The sequence below is a fragment of the Atractosteus spatula genome, chromosome 9 (genome assembly GCF_055471065.1).
Source record: "Atractosteus spatula isolate fAtrSpa1 chromosome 9, fAtrSpa1.hap1, whole genome shotgun sequence".
Taxonomy (NCBI): Eukaryota; Metazoa; Chordata; class Actinopteri; order Semionotiformes; family Lepisosteidae; genus Atractosteus; species Atractosteus spatula.
In genome coordinates this window covers 15,566,305-15,572,304 of record NC_142714.1, presented here as the reverse complement: position 1 = coordinate 15,572,304, position 6,000 = coordinate 15,566,305, and positions in this window count along the sequence as shown.

The following is a 6,000-nucleotide window of genomic DNA, read 5'->3' as shown; positions in this document are numbered from 1 at the left end:
ATATATAATTTGTGATATTTAAAGCCTTTTACACATAGTCTTGCCTAATATACATTTCTAGTTTATATTTTGATTGTTTTCTTCATTCTCAAGAGCCTCTTCTTTACCATTTTCTTTTGCTATCTAATAATTTGCATGATGTTACTGTTATCTTTCGATTGTAATAACGAAATCTAAAAATAGCGTACACCAGGAAATATCAGTTCTGGTGTACTTTAAAGAATTGTCATGCTTTGGGAAAAAAGCTTTTGAGTAAGAGAATAAAGGGAAAGTATGATCATTTTCCATTGCCTTTTCCTGAATGACGTAGGCCTTTCTGATCTTTTTCTTATCTAACCGAACCGTCGGTTTTACTGTTTCATGCACAGCGGTATTGTATCTTAATTCTTTAAACGTGCTTGGATAATGATTTTTTGAGATGGCGCATTTTATATGATGATTTGAAGTTGTTTGTTGAAGGTGGTTTCGAGGGTATTCAATGTCTCCTATCTGACAGGACACTGCTACATCCAATTTACCTTAGCTTTTGCTGGGGTTGAAAAATACACTTGAAGAATCTTTTTATCATATGGAAATCCTCCCCCCAATAAAACAGCAGGTGATGGTTTAAAAACCTACTGTTTCTGTAGTCTTATGCACCCTGGGGTGTCTGTGTGTCCTCGGTGACAAGCTTCAACTGTTTGACTGAATTTTCACACTTCCCAGTGTAAGATCACAGATTTACAATGCCCTCTCTCAGCCCACCAGCCCCCACTGCCAGACGCACAGTGTGTGCTGCTAGTCAGTGCCAGAGGCAGTCGTAGATAAGATGGCCTGAATGTATTTTGGTTTCCTTTGCTGCTCGAATCAGTGTATTTTCTCCTTTTTTCTCAAGATCAAATGTTCTTTTGTATTTTTTGTTCACATTATTTAAGAAACCCCAATAGAAGTAATGTCATCACAGCATAAAATACTACTAACACTTGCAGTGCTAAATGGTCATCCAAAATGAAGATGCTATGCAAAGTTCTAATCTAAATGGTTCAACAAAACCAACATCCAATTCTTTTAATCGAGAAATATAAAAAAGAATTTCCTAAATTCATACAGGCCTTGGAGAACAATCGTTCTTATGTTCTGTTATAGTTTTAAGAGTTTACCATGGACGCCAAACGTATATTTTTGTTGGATACTGTCAGGAGTTTTACCACCCAATGATAGGACAAAATAGAAAAAAATTCTTTCCATATAATGCATAGGCGTGAAAGTGAAACAAGAAATAATGAGCTGTTAAAGCACTGTATGTCCCTTTGATGGGATAAAATAGTAAAATTATATTTAAGTATGAGTAATGTTTTTCTTTTGTCTGTTTTAACAGCAGTTCAATTGCAATAAAGGCAAAGGCATTATGCAACGTGTGAGTTTGCTACCACCCACTTCAAGTCAATAGTCACTGGAGTCTATGGATTTGTCTGATAAATGAAAACTAATGAGAATGTTTAGTCATCACAAGCTCTGGAAGAGCTAGCTTGAGGTCTATATACATATGTTAGTAACAGTCACCAGACAGAATAAAGGAATGTACTTAAACGATAGCCTTTTCTAGTTATTCGTATCAAGATCTTCTTCTGATAACATTTCTTCTGCCACTTAACACTCCCAAGAGTATGGGTGCATATGATTATTGAACAGCCAGTAACTTTATTTGTATTTCAGTCCTGCAGTAAACTGCAGGTTAATTGCAAGAAATTCTCATTATTCATCGGATGTAATGAAATTGCCTTAATTAAAGAATAATTAATACTGTTATCCATTATGCTTTTGCATATTTCTGTATTCAACATGACTTGAAGGGTATCTGCTACATAATATTTTTATGTTGAATATTTTTCACATTGTTTGAAAATGTCAACTTATTTCCAATAATCATCTCTAAACTGCCCACTGAGTAAATGTGCTAAATGCAGCCGTTTTAATATACAGCAAGTGTCACTTACTGCCGACATGGTTTATGTGCACACAGGTAACCGCAATTAACACGTAATTAAAGAAGCAATTAAATTATCTTTTGGTTGCTTCATACAACAGTCTGGCATAAAACACCCACCTGATGTCAGTTCAGGAGAGCTGATAAATTAAAGTTTAAAGTTTGTCTAACCCTGAGTAACACTCTGGTCACTGAACCAGTCATCTGGAGCATGTAGCAACAGGCCTTTTGGAAGTCATCTAATCATGGGTTTACTTTCTCAGGGAGGATGAAGTACAAGACAGTGTTTGTATTTTAAACTCTGAGACAAGCCCTGGGTAGCTTGGGTAAACACTGTCTTTCATTGGTCACTACACTTACACTACTGCACTTCCGCCCAGTGGGGAGGGGTCTCCGTAAACTAGCTGAGGCTTATCGCTCCTTGTCTTTGCTTGTAGCTCAGTGTTGTGTTGAGGTTGTCCCATTTCACAACCTCACACACAACAGTGTGAGAACAAAGCAACCACGTCTTTCCCAGACAAGCACGCCACTGCACAGGAGCCCTCAGCAAGCCAATCACTGTAAAGAATCTCCCTGTGGATGTCTTCTGGGGTGGCTTTGTTTTTCGATTGCAACCAAACAAAAAGAAAACATATATCAAGATAGGTTCCTGTTTGTTATCACTGGGATCTCAGATTGTGCAATTTTCACTGGGCTTTACCTACATGAGTCTCTGACCCTTTGAATGTTTTAATAAAGACATTTTTAAAGGTGTTATCCCAGGTGATAATCATGCTGGTTGTGTACTGTTTACAGTTTCCCTCTTGAACTGTGGAGATAAGCAATGGGTCCCATTAAGAACTTTCTTCTAGCTGCTTAATGTGGCACCCATTTACTCCATAATTGAACTCACTTGAAGAGGAAAAGTTGTATATGTACTTATTTATGCACTTAATTCTTTCTTTAGAAAGCCACAGTAGCTGTGCATTTAACACCCAATATGCTGATTGTGTGAGACCGTGGATCTAATTAAGTGCTGTGCTTAAATGCAGCTGCAGAGTGCAACTAGTTAAACATTTATGACCTTAATTATAATATAATGCATTCTAAATAAACTGATTTTAATACTTTGTCAATTAATTGTCAAAGTGGTAGTCAGTGAATTCTTAACCAAGAAATATGAACAACGTGAGCTTTACTTCATGAGTATAAACCGGTTCTGAGAGACAAGTGCTGTTCATGCATGATTTAAGAAAATCTACTGTCTATTTTGCACATTCTACTATATATATGTATTTCAACTAAAGCTTAGTATGTGAATTCCTGTAAGACTTTGGACAACAGTGTATTTTATTGCCTTTTATCTACGGTCACACTGTAGTAGATTAGGGTTTCTTTTCTCCTTCAGCAACTTTAGTTGACTTACAAATCACAGTAGGCTTCTGAGAAGATTTTTGCTAGTTGTCTGTACTTTTGTATTACTTTTAAGATTGTGAAGAGGAGTGAGGATGAACCAGTTACCCAGCTAGGCTTTGAAGCTGATTCTCTGGCTTCTGTCATATGAAACACTTAGGAAAAATGCTTTGATGAATTGCCTGCCAGCAATCAAATGACCTTTATTGGCCAAATGGCATCCTCTATGGCATAAATGGCATAACTTTATGTTAAACTGAGTATTTCATTATTTTAAACCTGGCTTTCACTTGGATTAAAGACATTTCTGTACTTGACATAATGTTATATATTGTTCCCATTGTTTATTCTGGAGTGTGCATTTCCGCTCAATTTACCACACCCCTGATTAGTGGCATATATAAATTTACTCTTTTATGGGGTAAGCTGAGCCATTAATCAACGAAAATGAAAACATTCAGTAAGAGGGTCTGCTGAGGATGTTCAAAGAAGTAGGGTGCAATCATAAGTATTCAAGTTTCTAAGAACAAAAAGGTTAGCTAACACTGTACCTGGCATTTTATTTTCCTCCCAAAGTATCCCCCTTCTTTATATTATGCTGGGAATTCACTCTAGCCCTGTGCTTTCATGGCAGTGTTCGAAAGGCACTTTGTGCCCATGGCTCATTGCACAACAGATAATTTGGTGAAGTGATTAAACACTCAAGGAACTTTTTGGTCAGACTGAGAAGGCCTGAACTTGAATTTAGCCATAACAGTGAGTGTTCAAAGACTTTAATGGTATTTTTAATGACCACAAGAAGTCAGAAGATCTGTTTAGCAACCTTATATGAAAAGCAATGAACTTCAGTAATACATAATGCTTTGTAAAGTCTCAAAATAACCAGTGGTGGAATACTGGAGAACAGAATTGCAATCTTTTATTTTGATTCTTAAGCCAAAATACAAAATTAACATTTCCACAACCAAACTGCTTGTAGCAATAACTGTTCTTGCTCATTTACATGTGCAGGTAGAAGCTTCTTTACGGAGAAATGCCCTGAGGAAAATACACACCTGTTGGTTCTCATATAGTTGGCCAAGAAATGACATCACTGAAACTCAGAAAATCAGAAACTGGAGCACTGCCAAGAAAGAGAGAAAACTCATTTCTCATGAGCCCTGGGAAAATAATGGTCTTCCTCTTGGGAGACTTTTAAGACAATTGATTGTTAACCAAGCCCAAAACCACAGAGCTAGAGAAACTCCTCACCATTCATGGGAAACTAAACCTGACTGTTTAGCCTTTATTGCTCAATGTGTGTTCTATTGTATCTGCCCATGTCTTAACATTACTACTTGCAATGTGTGGCAGTACTTTTACAAGAAATCATTTCCTGTTCTCTTGTCCCTTTTCCAAACTGTCCCTCTTCTTTTCAGTACATGTTCCTTCAACCTATAATTACAATATTCTGTAATAGGATGGCCTTGTTTCCAGGAGGTCAACGTGCTATCAATGCAGCCTAGAATATGTACAGGTGAGTGTTCAGTGCTGGCAATGATTCTGGCTTGTGTCCTGAATGCTAATGGTATACGTTTATGAGGATTTTGCTTTTGTTTTTGTTTAGGGATTCTAGCTTTACACTCACTTTTGTATGCACTGGCCTACAGAAAGATGCCTGGTTTCACAAAAACAAAGGGTCACTTAATTTATTTTGTTTTCTGCTTCACATTTGTTCAGTTAGAATAAATCTTTTTCTGGTTTTGTAGTGCAGTATAACTGGCACCACTTGTTAGGGTGTGAGAATTCAGGCTTGATGCCTTCATTACCATGTTTACTAAATTAATGCAAGTGATGTCACTGGCATAGACACCAGCCATGTCCTTAGCCTTGGAAAACACTGAAACTCAAAAGGCATGTCAGTTCTTTTCTCTGAGTCCTCCTCTCGGGAGAGTCTGTAGTTTATTGCCTTTTTCGATGGAAAATAATTCATTTTCATGCCTACTTTGTTTCATACTTATCAGGTGAAGGTCCTATAACTCTTTCTGATGTGGCTGTGGATCACAGGCCTTGGAATCTTATCAAAACCAGGAACTATCCTGTTATGCCAGGACCATCTGTAGTGTTTCAAATTCTTCCCCTATGGGTGGTCTTGTATTATATGGAAATTACTCAGGTGTCAAAATGCAGTTTTAAAAAACAATGAATCTGTTTGTTAAAAGGAAGTTAGTAATCAGTCAGACTCATTTCAGCCTGCTTTAGTTTACATTCATATGGAATCTCTTCTCTTGGGTATAGAAGAGTACAGAAGCAAAGTAAATAGTATTGGCTTTTTTAGGTTCTGGCTCCCATGAGACCTTGCATTGAATAGAGGTTAGAAAATGGATGGATGGATGTTCAGGAAAAAAAGGAAAAACCAAATAACTTTTAACTAATAACAATTATGGTTCACACAACCTGTATAATTTGCTTGTTAGGTACTTGTGTTTTCTGGTCTGGTCACGTAGGTCTGTGCAGGAGAGAGTTTACATATGCAAACTCTGTGTCACTACAGGATCATAGTAGGTAAGATCATTTGTATGTTGAAAATGTGGTTAAATTTGCATCTATATAAACCAGTCACAGAGCCCTTTTCCTGTTTCTGATTGAAAGCCTAGGACCAA